This window comes from Physeter macrocephalus, chromosome 12 (assembly GCF_002837175.3).
Source record: "Physeter macrocephalus isolate SW-GA chromosome 12, ASM283717v5, whole genome shotgun sequence".
Classification (NCBI taxonomy): Eukaryota; Metazoa; Chordata; class Mammalia; order Artiodactyla; family Physeteridae; genus Physeter; species Physeter macrocephalus.
The window spans coordinates 17268862-17284224 of record NC_041225.1 but is presented as its reverse complement, the minus strand read 5'-3'; the positions used below and the strand labels follow the sequence as shown (position 1 = coordinate 17284224).

The 15363-nt window shown below is 45.5% G+C and overlaps 1 protein-coding gene across 1 annotated transcript in view; it reads left to right on the top strand.

The window, feature by feature from the left end:
- Positions 1–10619: 10619 nt before the first annotated feature.
- The window catches only part of CRACDL (CRACD like), a 125742-nt gene continuing 120998 nt past the window's right edge, over positions 10620–15363 (top strand). The window contains exon 1 of the mRNA XM_055089060.1: positions 10620–10741. The gene's annotated coding sequence lies outside the window, so the exon portion shown is untranslated. The remainder of the gene's footprint in view (positions 10742–15363) is intronic.

Below are 15363 nucleotides of genomic sequence, written 5' to 3'. Positions count from 1 at the left end.
GCTGATGTATAAAACTTATTTGAATTTTGTATTTTGGCCTTGTACTGTATTTAGCAGCCTTGCTAAAAGTCACTTATTCCTTCTAATAATTTAGCGGTAAATTCTTTAGGACCCTACATATTCAATCATATCATCTGTGAAAAAAAAATTTTTATTGTCACAATACCTATACTTCTAATTTTTTCTTGATTTAGTGCACTGGCTAAGACCACCTATATGAAGCTGAACAGAAGTGGTGATAATGGATATTTTTGTCTTCTTTATAATCACAAAGGGAAAGTTTTCAGCATTTCACCATTAAGTATGATACTTGCTATGGGTTAGTGTTCTTTTTTTTTTTCCAAGATACTATTTATCAGATTAACAAAGTTAATTGCAGTTCTTAATTTGAGAGATTTAATCCTTGAATGGATGTTGAACACTATCAGATGTTTTTCTGCATCTATTTTGATTATCATATTACTTTCTCCATTAGTTGACTGATTTTCAAATATTAATTTAACCTTGTACTCCTGGAATAAAGTCAACTTGGGTTTCACATGAAACCTTTTTATATACAGCTATATTTGATTTGCTAATATTTTATTTGATAAAATAAAACTGAATGAAATTGAGTTGTGTAAAGTTTCATCCTCATAATGGCCTTATCAGTTTTTGGTATTAAGATTAAGTCAGCCTCAAAGAATAAATTAGGAACTTTGTATTTTCTGGAAGAGCAGTATAAGAGTGAAATGATTTCTTCCTTAAATGTTTAGTAGAATTACATTGGTGAAGCCCCTGGGCCTGTAGTTTCCATTGTGGGAAGGTTTTCAATTACAAATTCATCTTCTTTGATAGTAATAGGACTATTCAGATATCATTCTTCTTAAGTCAGTTTTAGTTATTTGAATTCTTTTTTTAGGAATTTGTCCATTTAAACAAATTTTTAGACATAATATTGTTCATAAAATTCTGCAATTATCTCTTTCATGTAATAGGATCTACATACCCCCGTTTCATTCCTGATGTTGATTATTTTTGCCTTCTTTCTCTCGTTTTTTTCAAACTCAGTCTCACCAGGAATATATCAATTTTATTAATCTTTTCAATTTCTGGCTTTGTAGATCCTTTCTACTCTGCTTTTTGTATTCTATTTCACTAATTTCTTCTCTTTTTTTCTATTTTCCATTTTGGGTATAATTTGCTGCTACTTTGCCTAGATTCTTTTTTTTTTTTAAGATTTTATGAGCATGGCTTTTAATGAATTTATTTTATTTTGAGGTGTGTTGGGTCTTCGTTTCTGTGGAAGGGCTTTCTCTAGTTGCGGCAAGTGGGGGCCACTCTTCATCGCGGTGCGCGGGCCTCTCACTGTTGCAGCCTCTCTTGTTGCAGAGCACAAGCTCCAGACGCGCAGGCTCAGTAGTTGTGGCTCACAGGCCTAGTTGCTCCGCGGCATGTGGGATCTTCCCAGACCAGGGCTCGAACCCGTGTCCCCTGCGTTGGCAGGCAGATTCTCAACCACTGCGCCACCAGGGAAGCCCTGCCTAGATTCTTGAGGATGGATGCTCAAATTGTGTTTTCAGTCTTTTTTCTTTTCTAACATATGTGTTTTGAACAAGTAATACTTTTCCACTAAGGCAAAGTATTTAGGTGTATCTCACAAGTTTTGATATGTCATATTTTCATTCATGACTGGTTAAAAATATTTTCTAATTTCCATTGTGATTCCACTTTGACCCACAGATTATTTTAATTATATTTCTTAATTGCCAAATATTTAGGGATTTTTTATTATACACATTCTTGTGCATGTCTAGTGGCTTTGATTTGCATTTCCCAAATATATAATTTGCAAATATTTTGGTTGCCTTTCTATTTTCCTTTAATTTATTGGGATTCTAATGTCAGTTTACTGAAGAGATGTCTGGTGACATCTGTGATATGCTATGAAATTCTGATATGAAGAGGTAGTTTTGGAAGCAAAATTCAGTGGTCTAGCTGTTTAGTTGCCAACACTTCCAGAAAACCCTTTTATGCAATATTTATGTAACCTTTTGTATCCAGGAACTAAAGGAGCATACTTTATATGCATTCATACAGTTCTATTAAAACATATCTGCTACAGTGGTTTCTGTACAATATGGTACATAGAATAAAATATATTTTTAAAGATTTTTTACATATTTTACTTTTAAGTAAATGTTACTTAAAAGTGTAAAATTTATCACTTTTTACTTTCTTGATGGTGTACTTGGAAACATTCAAGTTTATAATTTTGATGAATTCCAACTTCTTTTTTATCACTTGTGCCTTCAGGTATCATATATAAGAAATCAATCCTGAAATCAAGGTCACAAAGATTTACCCCTGTGTTTTCTGCTAAGAGTTTTATAGTTTTAGTCTTACATTATGTCTATCATTTATGTGAGTTAATTATTGAGTACCACACTGTCTTGATTTCTGTAGCTTTGCAGTAACTTTTGAAACTGGGAAGTGTGAGTCCTCCATCTTTTTCTAGATTGTTTTGGCTACCCTGGCTTGCTTGTATTTCCATATGAATTTAGGATCAACTTGTCCTGCTGCTGCTGCTGCAAAAAAAAAAGCAAGCTGGGTTTCTGATAGGCACTGCATTAAATTTGTAACTCAATTTGGAGAGTATTGCCATGTTAAAGATACTAAGTCTTCTGATCCATGATCATGGGCTATCTCTCCATTTACTTAGGTCTTAATTTCTTCCATGATGTTTTTCAGTTTTCAGTGTACAAGTCTATGCTTCTTTTGTTAAATTTATTTCAATGTATTTTATTACTTTTGATGCTATTGTAAATGAATTGTTTTCTTAATGTCATTTCAGATTGATTTTTGCTAGTGTATAGAAATACAATTGATTTTTGTATATTGATCTTGTATAGTTCAACATTTCCTGACTTTTTTTTATTTACAATAATTTTTAGTGAATCCCTTAGCATTTTCTATCTACAGAATCATGTCATCTGCAAACAGAGATTGTTTTACTCTTCCTTTCAAATCTGGATTTTTAAAAAATTTCTTTTATTTGCCAATTGCCCTGGCTAGTAGTTCTAGTGAAATGTTGAATAGAAGTGGAGAGAATAGATATTTTTGTTCCTGATTTTAAGGGGAAAGCATTTAGTCTTTAGTCGTGTAGTATGATGTTAGCTTTAGGTTTGTTACAGATGCCCTTTATCCGGTTAAGAAAGTTCCCTTCCATTCCTAGTTAAGTGTTTTTATCATGAAAAAGTCCTGAATTTTGTCAAATGCTTTTTTTTCTACTGAGATGCTCATGTGGTATTTGTCCTTTATTCCATTAATATGGTTTATCACATTGATTGATTTTTGTAAGTTCAACCAACCTTGCATTTCTGGGTAAATCCCACTTAGTCATGGTATGTAATCCTTTTGATATGTTGCTGGATTAATTTTGCTAGTATTTCATTGAGAATTTTTGTAGAATTACACATACCCCTGTGAAATGGTGATAGAGGCAGGAAAACAGTAAGCAATACTTGCCACTGACATCTTTGAAGGGATTAGTTTACGAGCATGTTGGTTTATTAGCTGAGGTTTATAGAACGGGTACCTTTGAAGGGGTAAAATTGGGCGTTGTCTGCAGAAGGCAGGCCTGGGGCATCTGCAGGATAGGTCTCTGAGCTGGAAGAGGACTCGAAGTGCACAAAAAACAAGCTTCACCTACATCACAGCTTCTCATGGGTCAGCACTTCAGCACCCCTTATGCCATTTTCTATAGAAGCAACACGGATCAAACAATAGGCAACTAGATATAAAAATACAGTCAATAAAAATTTTCATATATACATGAAATAAATCAGACTCACAGACATTTAGAATGGGAAGAGATCGTAGAGATGAAAGTGAAATGCGGAACAGCTGTTTAGAGAGTTATCATGGCAGCAGAGGCCCTCCCATTTCTTTGAAGGACATCTCCAGATCTACCTAAGGCCTCAAAAGGCCATACATCATTCCCACTTTCCTACTTTTCCATGGAAACAATGAAGAAATTATTCCTCATCCTACTTTCACTCCAATCACTATTTTTAGTGTTACCATTTGCTATAGAAACATTCCCTTCATTCTTTCACTTGAATGTCACATCATTTCACTGACAGAGCCATGGAAGAGCTAGCTGCTCCAGCAGTTAGCAGAAGAGGGTGTATGCTTCGGGTACCAAACTGCCTTATGAACATGTTTTTGTTCATAACTCAGGCAAAAAATAAGGAGCTGCACAAACAGTGTCAATAAGAAAACCTTTCTGTGATTAAAAAAACCCTACATTTCCTTTTTTACTGTTTGTTTATTTAGACTGTATTTGTTATTTACAATCTCTCAAATGAAGAAGATGCTGCACTTCTATCAAGTGAATAGGAGTGTTGCTCATTTGTTCTACTAAGAAGATAAGTTTTCCATCAGAATCTTCTGGTGATATTCAGAGACTGGGGAGACTACAGAATCAGTGAGAGGTGAGCAGATGCTGTAACACAGCTGCCTTTAGCAAAGCTCATCCAACAGCGTGTAACCTTGGGGTAGACATTCTCTAGCCCCCCCATAACATGAGGTTGAAGACTCTGATCTTTAAGCTCCTGGACAGAATCTCACCTTCCAAACTGGAATTCCAGTCACGTAGCACATTGTGCTGGGGAGGCAAGACAAGCCCCAGGAAGCTTCATCTAAATGAAAGTCGTGAACTGCATTGGGTTCTCAGAAACACAGCAGTGTGTTCATTGGCAGAGCTGATCACTCTTATTCAGTGCCTTGCATTTATACTCCCACATTTGTTCTCCTTGCTTCTAAATTAGTCAGTGTAAAGACTTTCAAAAGATTAGCTGGTTTAAAGCCACATTTGCAAAAGGATCTATGTGGGCCAGCCCATAAATCAGATCCATGCTTGTTTTATCTCTCTGGGATAAAACCAAAAGAAAAGAAAAGTAGAGGTTTAGACTTTATAAGTGTAATTAAAGTTCTCATTTCTCTTACTGAAAATATTATTCCATATAAACACAAAATCAGCATTGTTACGGGTATTGTTCCAAAATAATCTTCCAGATTTATCCCCAGTCAGGAAGCTGATATTTTTGGATAAGAAATTCTTGTTAGGTTAGAGGAAGGGTTAAGTATGAAAGCACAGGATTTTATGGAAAATAACATTACTACTGATAAGAAAACCAACAAAACTATGATTTTTAGATGGTGTAACAAGAGAATGCACTTTTTTTAAAAAGAGGGAATAATTAAAAATAAATCTTATAAAATTGGGGCACGTTAAAATAAAACTGAACGCATTTTTGAGTTCTCAGAAGATACTGTTGTGGACATTCCTGAAAGGTCTATAAATTGCTGAAGGGTATTTAAATGGCTGCCCAAGGCTCCAAAATTTCAGACTGTCAGTGTCTGGCATTTGTCCAAAAAAAAAAAAAAAAAAAAAGTGCCTGGAGAGCCTTAGTTAAGAGTCTGAATCCTACTTTGAATGATAATTTCCATTTAAAATATTAAGCTTATTCAGCTAGGATTGAGCCCAGGCATGTCTAATGGGGTCTCTGCTATAGGCTGTGCCAGTGAGCGGGCATGGAGAAATAGACTTTCCGGCTATAAGTCAAGGGAATTCTAAAACAAATTCCGTATTCATTTCCTATTGTTGCAGTAACAGATTACCACAAACTTAGTGCTTTAAACAACACAGTTTAATGATCTCACAGGTCTGGAGGGCAGAAGTCTGCTATATGTCTCATTAAGCTAAAAATCAAGGTGTTGGAAGGATTATGTCCCGTCTGGATCCTTGAGGGGAGAATCCATTTCCTTGCCTTTTCGAGCTTCTAGAATCTGCCCACTTTTCATGGCTTGTGGCCCCTCCCTCCACCTTCAAAGTCAGCACTACTGAGCTGAGTCCATCTCATGTCGCCATGTCTCTGGTCTTCAGCTGCTTCCCTCTTCCTTTTAAGCACTTGTGATTACACAGGACCCACCCAGATAATCCAGGAAAATCTCCCTATTTTAAGGTCAGCTGCTTAGCAGACTTATTTCCATGCCCAGTAACTTTAATTTTCTATGAAAAAAAGGAAGCAGACCATCTGTTTGGAAGAGTGTGATGAGGACTGAGAACACGTGGTGCATGAGAGCAGTAAGGGCTAGATGCTGTGGGGAATGGGAGAAGAAGCTGCCCAGAGATGAATGAAAGTAGTATCCAATTGTGTCATTAGGGCCTTACACCCTAAGAAGCCTTCATACCCTGTGATTAATAGAGCCTCTGACTCATTCACAGCCATTGACTCAGGAACTCCTCTCTGGATCTCTCCTAAAGTTATAATTATGAATGCAGACAAACTATGGACACAGATATTTGTCAAAGAATTTTGTATCATGCTTTCAAAGGAAAACAATGCAGTAGAGAGATGGTATTTGGTAGTAAGTACTAAAGTTAAACTTACATATATATGTCCTATGACCCAGGATTCCACTCTTGGATAAAACTGAGTGCTTATGCCCACCAAAAAACATATATGAGAATGTTCATAGCAGATATAGTATAATATCCCAAACTTGGAAAGAATCCAAATGCCTAAGAAGAGTAGAAGGGGTATATCCATGGATATCCATGGTATATCCATGCAGTGGAATACTACACAGCAATACAAAAGGAATGACCTGATACACAGAACATGGATAAATCTCACAGACACTGTGTTGAATAACAGAAGTCAGATACAAAAGAAGACATATTGTATCAGTCTACATATGCCTATTCATGAGCCTTAACAACATAGATCACTAATCTATGGTAACAGTGTGGAATAGTGGTTAGCTTGGGTGTGTGCACTGACTACAAAAAGGCACAAGAAAGCTTCCTGGGATGCTAAGAATGTTCTAGATCTTGATGTGGATGATGGTTGCATGAGAGAAATGATATGTAACCGAAAATTCAAGCTGAACGCAGAGATGTGTGTCCTTTAGGTCAGTTATACCTCAGAAAACAAAAACCAAACCAAATCTTGCAATCAACAACAACAAAAACCACTGCCAAGATTTAGCCCACCCTGAAACCCTAAGATTTTATGAAACTTATCAACCATGATAAACTTCTAGCAGAACTGTGACCTCCCAGCCCCAGCCAACATTAAGCCAGAATTACTGAATATCCCTACCTCACTAAACCTGAAATACCTTCCTACAGATCAATAAACTGGCCCCAAAGGATAAATAGTATCTAACTTAGGAAAAAACATTCCATCAAGGAAAACAGAATGCCCTGAACTTGTTCTGAACATAAGTCCAGTCTTTCAATCAGACATCTATTTTACAAAAAAATTAAGATTGTAAAGATTTATGAGAAAACATTCAGAACCACTGAAATAAAGGTATGATCTCAATGCAGAGCTTTGTGACCCTTGTGATGGTCTTGAAAATAGTTGATCACTCGTTAGAGCAAAAATGCACAAATGCACACAGCTGCTTGATTGTGTGGACAAAAATGTACCTGCCTGGGTGTGTGGTGGCAGATGATGCCATGTAAACAACAGGCAAAGAAGGAGGACCTCTGACAGTGAGGCAGCTCAATTCCACCTCTGTCACCAAGGCTCACCTGGACAACGGGCCTGCTGTCATGAGAAAGTTGACATCTTTTTTTCCTAGTTGGTTCCTGGCTGGTCCTTGGCTGAAATCCTCTGCCCAGGTAGGGATACCTGTGCCTGATGGGGGGGGGGTCTGTATTTTTGGAACCCAAGGGAAGACAGGCAGGCTGCATGTCTTATGAAGACCCAAGAGCAGAAGCCTGGGATGAAGCCCTGTCCTGCAGAAGGGTCTCCTGGGTAACAGCCTGGGCTAGTGAGCCTGGCACCTTTGGCGAACCCCTCTTCAACCCATCAATGACAGCCCTCTGGGCTGACTAAATGATGATTCAGGAGAGAGGAGACTAGACTTAAATACTCTTGTTTTCTGAGATCCCAGAGGCTGCCTCTTCCTGAGTGTGGGCAAGGGTGATTCTCCTTCCCTTTTTAAGCTAAAAGGTGTTTTCAGTTTGCAGCGTTAGATGCCACTTGTAGAAAGGCAGCCTGTTCAGTGCCGAGAGTTCCGACTGTGGGTTCAATCCCCGGTTCTGCCACTTCCTTCCTGCCTGACCTTGGGCGCCTCATTCCTCCACAACAGGGAGACGATGGCAGTGCCTTATCTGTAAAATGGGATAATAGCAGGTCGTAGCTCAGGGCTGTCCTGGGGACTGAATGGTTTAAATGAGCGACGAATTGTAAATGGCTTAGAACAGCACCTGCAGTTTGATAAAAATGTGTTCCCTGATGAGGTGCGATATGTTTAGAGGTAGCACAGACTTTTCCTTTTGCCTTGTCGGTGAGGTTCTCCTTCCCTGGGAGGAGGTGTTCAGGGATAGATGAGAGAGATTTTCTGGAGTTCCAGAAAAAAACAAACAAAACCGAAAACCAATCCTATGCTCGTAGCTTTATGGTTGTCTGTGCAGGCTTCCAGAAACTCCACATGGGGACTGCTTCCTTGGAACCTTTGGCAAAACTTCACTGACATTTTAGCCATTTCTCAACCTGGCTTCAAGGTTTGGTCCAAGAGGCATTATGGAGGGGAAGAGCTCCCTCTAAGGCCATGTGGAGGAGCCCTGGGGACTGGGTGTGGGGAAGGGACATCCTTCCTTTCAACACTTTTAAAGCATGAAGGTGCTTGCTCTACCAGAAGCGGGTAACTTCCCATTTTCCTAACCTATTCACAAAGTTCCTCACCACTTTCTATTTTGGGTGTTGACACCATGTTCTTTCTCAGCCTTAACTAATCACCAAGAACTTTGGGTTTTGTCCCCTCAAAACCTACAGGAACTTCAAAAGCCCCCCACAGCACACACAAATAAAGCCAGAGGTTTAAGATACTCTGGAAACAAATGGAATCCTTAGTTAGAAAGGGAATTTATGAAGTCAATAAATATTTAGTTACAACAAAAAATAAATGTGATTTTGAAGAGCAAGGAACAGAGGCTCAAGGTGGGAGAGGAGAGAAAGGAGTGTAGATTTGTTTGTAGTTGTTCAATTTAGTCTGAGGGTTCTGAAAAAAGCAAACACACACCCCTAACAAAGTCATTGTCTCTGGCTGTCACGAGTCACCTGTCCATTGTGAAGGCAGGCTGTTAACTTGGGGGGCTGTAGGCTGATCCACAATATATTTTTGTTCCTTTCACACAGGGAATTTCAAGCATTTAAGGGCAAAGGGGGATTTTAAGAGAATGGCTTGTACCAAAGGGATTATACGAAAAAAATTTTTTTTTGAGTAAACCTCTCTTTATGTGCTCAAGTAAATGAGATCTGTCTTTAGCTTCTTTTCCGTGCCTTTGATTCTTCTGTTTGGGATTTTCATCCCCTTTAAAGCCAGGGGTGGAGAGAGCCCCTTCCAGGCTTCCACCCTGGCTCTGCTGCGGATAGTGGTACAAACGCAGGCTTCTCCAGTCCTCAGCGTACGCAGGGAAAATCCCCAAACCGACCACCCCAAGATGTGGTGCAGATTCCGGGCGTGTCCCCATATAACGGCGCCGAGATAGCTGATGATTCAGACGTCGGGTATCACTTGAGTGTTACTCTGTGATGCTAGCATGAGCTCTTCCAGCTGGCATGGAAGTTTCTCAAGGGGCAGCTGTCGTGGCCTCGGTCTCCTGCGGGTCACAGTTCATGTGCGTCTTCTCTCCCTGCCGGGAAAGCTCCCTGCTCTGGGGGCACATAGTTGGAGTGGAGGTGTCCCGGGCTGTGCGATCCGCAGGCCCAGGCTTCAGGGCCCGCTCTCTAGTTGACTCGCTGAGCGACCACCCGAGGCCACGTCTCCTAAGACGCTCTCCTTACCTGGACCAGCCCATCTACAGAAGCAAAGGGGAGCCAGCGAGGCTGCGAAGCCGTCAGCAGCCTTTCTTCCACCACTTGCAGTGTCACAACCATGATTCAACCCAAGACAGGGCGGCAGCTTCCCTAATTAGCCCGGAGACGCTCCGGACCCACACGGTTATGAAAAAAACTTTTACTTTTATTCCAACGTACAATTCCCATCCACGGCGCCCTCCCTCTGGCCGCGGCCGTGTGGCCGCTGACCCCCAGGTGACCCCCGAGGTCGAGGCTGGAGTCGGGGCCGCATCCCCCTCGGATGGGGCGCGCAGGGGCGCGGGGCCGGGGCGCCTCGTCCGCTGGGTCGTCTGGGTCTCCGGCGGACCCCGGCCCCGCTCTGTGGGGGCGGCCAGGCCTGGAGCCCCGACAGTGCCGCCGCACGGGCCGGCCCAGGAGGGGTCGCCGCAGGCTGTGGAGGGGTCCCCGCGGGCAGCCAGGCCCGCACCCGGCGCCCTGCCGGCCCGCGGGGCCCACCTCCCCCGCCCCTCCCCGCGAGCTCGCGGCCCGACTCGGCCCGGCGGCGGGAGCGGCGCGCCGCGGGGGAGGTGCGCGCGACGGGCGGGCGAGCGAGCTGAGCGGCGTCCGCCCCCGCCGCGCCGAGAGCAGCCGAGCCGAGCCGGCGCGCCCGGGGCGGGGAGCGCGCGCCGAGGCCGGGCGAGCGCCGGCGCCGGAGGGTCGTGCCCCCGCCCGCGTCCGGGTCTCCGGGCCCCGACCCGGCGGCGGCGAGGCCGGGCGGCCACCTGCAGCGCCGCGTGCGGGCCGGGCGTCCGCGCTCCCGGGGCGGCCGCAGTCCCGCCGCCCCCACTTCGCCGACCGAGCCTCCGGCGCTTCGCGGAGCCGCCCGCGCTCCCGTGCAGGTACCGGGGCGGGGGGACCCGAGCGGAGCGGCCGCGGGCGCGCGTGGGCCGGGGACCGCGGCGCGGGGACCCGGGCGGGGATGGCGCCGGCCGGGAGCCGGGCTTGGCCGGCCAGCCAGGGGTCGGGGTGCCGAGGGCGAGGCGCGGGCCTCCAGGTGCCCCTCGGACCGCGGACAGGGCGCCGTGCCGGCGGCCGCGTCTCGGGGCAGCGCTGGCCCGGGGCCGAGTCCAGCCGGACGCGCTCCCGCAAGTGCCCGAAGTTTCCCTTTGCTCACTTTGCCGGACAACTTTGCGTCGTGAGGCGAAGCCTCGCAGTTGATCGTGTTCAGAAAATAGAAGAGAGGGGAGACGGTCTGCAGGGTTGAAGTTGTTAGTAGACGGAAGTATTTGTGCCTCCCGTCGCTAATGGCCACGGCAGGAGAAAATAGTGGACAGAGTCATAAACTATTTTCCTTCTGCTCCAGGTAATGGTTAATTTGTTATACAGGTTTTAGGCTTTGTTTACGAGCCGCTAGTACGAGGTTCTGGGTGTGATCTAAGAAATGTTCGAATTTTTAATCAACACATATTTGTTGAACAGAGAGGCTTCATCTCAGGCGGGGCTTTAATATGAGGTGAACAAGTGATCAAAGCATAAGTAGCTACTCCAATGTAGTAGTTACCAACTAAGCTTTGGCTTTTGAAATGAAAAGTGAAAAGGAATGCCACCGTTTGGATTGGACTTGCGTAGGTACAGGCGGCAGCTGGCATCGTGTCACTGCTGAAAACTTAATTCTGAGCCAGAAATCCATCCAGTGGGAGACAAGCAGCTGTGTGATCGAGCCCACCCCACACCTTCCCCAACTGATATCTTAAAATATCCCACCCCGTTATTCAAGCCTGCACGCTTCCTTCATTTACATAACACGTGCACGTGACCATGGAACAGAATCTGTTTAGACCCCGGTCTCCCTGGAGCTCACACCTGCGACGATGGAGCATCCTGGCCACTCCCTACAGCCCTTTGAGGTCATAAAATTGTGAGGAGAAACATATCTAGAGGCAGTGCAGGAGCATCAGGGGTCTCTGCCTTTGGGGGCCGGTGGAGAAGGGTTGAGCTGGGCTGGTTTCTTGGCTCTGCTCCAGTGCTGTGCTGAGCCATATTGGAGCCTAAGGCAGAAGGAAAAATCAGTAATACGGATCCTGTCTTTATTTAAAATTGTGATGTTTTGTACAATGTGGATTTTGTGTTAATTTTGATGTTTTAAAACAGTTCATTATAACATTTATCTTCTGGAGTTTTTGGTACCGCCTTAAATTTTGTGCCTGGAGCGAGGGCCTCACTTGCCTCACCCTCGGTCTAGACTTGCCTGTGAGTCAAGTTTCTTAGCCTCTCTGAGCACGCTTCCTCGTTGATAAAATTTTAAAAAGTGGCCCCTCCATGGGTGTTGTGCAGCTCACGCACAGCATGTGGCCGCTGCGTGGGACCAGGCACGTGGGGCACACGAAGGGGTGGCTGTCCTATTCGTATTGTCACTCAGCTTGGTCATCTTGAGCTGGTCACTGAATCTCGCTGAGTCTCAGTTTGACTCAGCAGAATGGGAGTGGTGATCGCCAGCTCACAGGGTTAAATGAGAGACTGTGGGTGAAGGTGCCTGGGCCTCTGGGGGGTAAGTTTTCCACGATGGCTCAGGGGGCCTGGATTTGCCTTGGCAAGCTTGCAGTCACCCGCTCTTCCTCTGGAGGTTAGCCATGTGCCTTGTGCACAGACACACTTTTTTTTTTTTTTAATTAATTTTTTTTTTTTTTTGGCTGTGTTGGGTCTTTGCTGCTGTGCGTGGGCTTTCTCTAGTTGCAGCAAGCGGGGGCTACTCTGGCACGTGGGCTTCAGTAGTTGTGGCCCGCGGGCTCCAGAGCACAGACAGGCTCAGTAGCTGTGGCACATGGGCCCAGCTGCTCCGTGGCATGTGGGATCCTCCCGGGCCAGGGATCGAACCCACGTACCCTGCATTGGCAGGTGGACTCCCAACCGCTGCACCACCAGGGAAGCCCCCAGACACACTTTTATAAATGCTGTTTGTGTTGCACGGAGACCCTGCGGAAGCGTTTGAATCCGAGTAGAGATGTTTCTTGCCCGGCTTTATCGTGGAGGGGTGAAGGTCACCAGCCACCAGTTGTGATGTGCGAAGTTTTTATAGGTGAGCTTAATTTCGCTGCCCCGAACAAAGGACTTTGGTTCCCTTTTGATATATCTAGTCCTAGGTCATGATCGTGATTTTCCTGAGCCTAATTCAAGTGATTTTCTCTCAGCCACTCTCTAGCTTAAAGCAGCTTAGTCCCCCAGAGTCAGTCTCTGTCTCCCCAGGTCACCCTCTGGGGCCCCTTCTCACCTCAGGTGGTCTCTGCGCTCCAGAAGAAGGTTGCAGTCACATCGGGGCATGGGGGAGCGTGGCCTCTTGCTGTCCTCTGATGGGTTTCCCACGACTGAGCCTTCTTTTTCTGTTTCCACTGTGTCTTGTCCAGCCGGGTGTCACTGGGTGAGCCACAGCTGGGGACCCGGCTCCTGCATCTGGTCCTGAGGTCCCCACCCCCTGGGTTTCCACCAGGTCCCTGCTGGGCACCTGGGAACCTGCCCAGTCTGTGTGGAACAGCCCAGGCCCCCATACCTGCTGTATTGAGCAGTCCCTGTGTTCCCAGCAGGAGGCAGGACAAACTCCCCCCTGCCTTCTACATCCCCCTCAGCCTCCCGGGGGTTTTTCTTCCCTGACCGCCTCTTCTCCTCCAGGCACGGTGCAAAGGGGCAGGGGGCTCCCAGGTTCCTCTCTCCCGGTACCAGAAGAACTTTTTTCTACCTGCAGGGCAGGAATCTTTCTTAGGTTGTATCTCCTGTCTTCTGGACATTGTGGCTTAGAGTAAAGCTCTTGATGTGTAAAGGGAATTTCAACATCTTTTTCTCTTAACTCCCCCATCCCTGGAGAAACCAGATGTACTCTGGCAAGGTGGGAAGGAAGCAGGGTGGGGAGCAAGCTGGGGAAATGGACCGGAAACTCCCTCTCCGCCACCCCCCCATCTTCTGGGTTGGCTGACCTCGGTTATGTGCACTGGGCTTCTTATTACCTGAAAAAGACTGGAAAGGCTGTAGGGCCTGTTGGAGTTGCCAGTCTGGGGCTGGGAGGAAATGGGGAAAGAGCAGCTTTGAAGCTTTGGTGGTTGGGGGAGCAAAGAGCTGTCTGCCTACACACTACTGAGCCCAGCCCGGTAGACCAATTTCACATGCATTAGTGTTTTCCAAACGGTCACCCTATTTATGCCGCTGCTGCTTCATCATCAGAACGACCCACTGTATGCTTGGCATTTACTAAAGGCAGCAGGAAAAATACAGAAAAGTCCAAGTCATAATTGAGGCTTCAGGGTCCTTGGGAATTGTCTGCAGAATATGATTAGCTCTTATGAAACCTAAAGCCCTGGGTTTAATTCACACTCCATGCGTGGAAGGTTGTGGCCAGTGAAGGCTCCTCAAAGGAGGTGGGACTTTAAGTAACATTAAGACTTGGCCACACAGACGTGAGATGAAAGAGAACTTCCCATGGGAAGGAGCTCTTGAATTCTTAGAGACAGGAGGCTGCCCCAGCCTTCTGTCTCAGTGGCCTTTCGGGTCCCACCTATGACTTGACCTTTCCTGGTGTTGTGCTTATCCGTTTTGTTGTCAGGGCACCTGTAAACCCTGGCACAGGTAAGTGTCATCTGTACAAAGGACAACAGGCACGGTCAGCTTTCTAAATGCCTGGTCTTTTCCCCCAGCTGAATGGAAATCAGAGGAATTCTCGTCTAATCCTGTTATTCTTAGTTATCTGCACCTGGAAACTCATTTCAAACTTTCAGCTCAGGTAAATGGACCTTTAAGACACATCGGTGATTCTAAGGAATTACCGCGGCATCCTTTGTATCGCTTTAACGTGCTATGACCCACAACCCTGAGCTCAGTGGGTCACAGACCAGTAGATGCCATGGGGTGGGGGGGATGCTCAGCGAATTTAGCAGCAGATTGACAAGAAATGATCAGACAGGTGTGGCCACACCACTAGGGATGCCCCCTCACCGGTGTTGGCCGCTAGCGCCGTGCAGACACTTGCACTGTTCCTGTGCAGATTCCGGGTAGGAAGGGCTCCCAGTTATTTTTCTTATGGTTAAGCTATCCGTGAAAAGAAATCACAAAAGAGCCTTTCGAAAGGTGAGGAGTAGGAAGTTATTTATTTGCTCAGGTGTCTTCCTAGCCCTGATGTGTGGGACGGGCTTTTGAATGTATGAAGTTTGAGAACTTCCGGAGTACCCACCTTCACCTCTGGGGTGCAACCACCAATCTGTCCATTGTTTCTGTCCCCGGATTCTCACATCTGTGGGAGACAACAGAAGCATCAGCCAAGGTGTGCAAGTTTCCCAAGAAACTAGTCTCAGAATGACTGTCCCGAGTGTGGGACATGAAAATGTCAGAGGTGTTTTGCTTTCTTAAAGCAGGTTGTCCAGCCGAGGCGGGCAGTCAGGGCTTTGGTTTCTTCTCTGCCACTTAGAGTCCCTGCGACCCCATAGCATGGGGGTAGGGACACACGCGTGTGCTCACACACACACACACACACACACAAGCA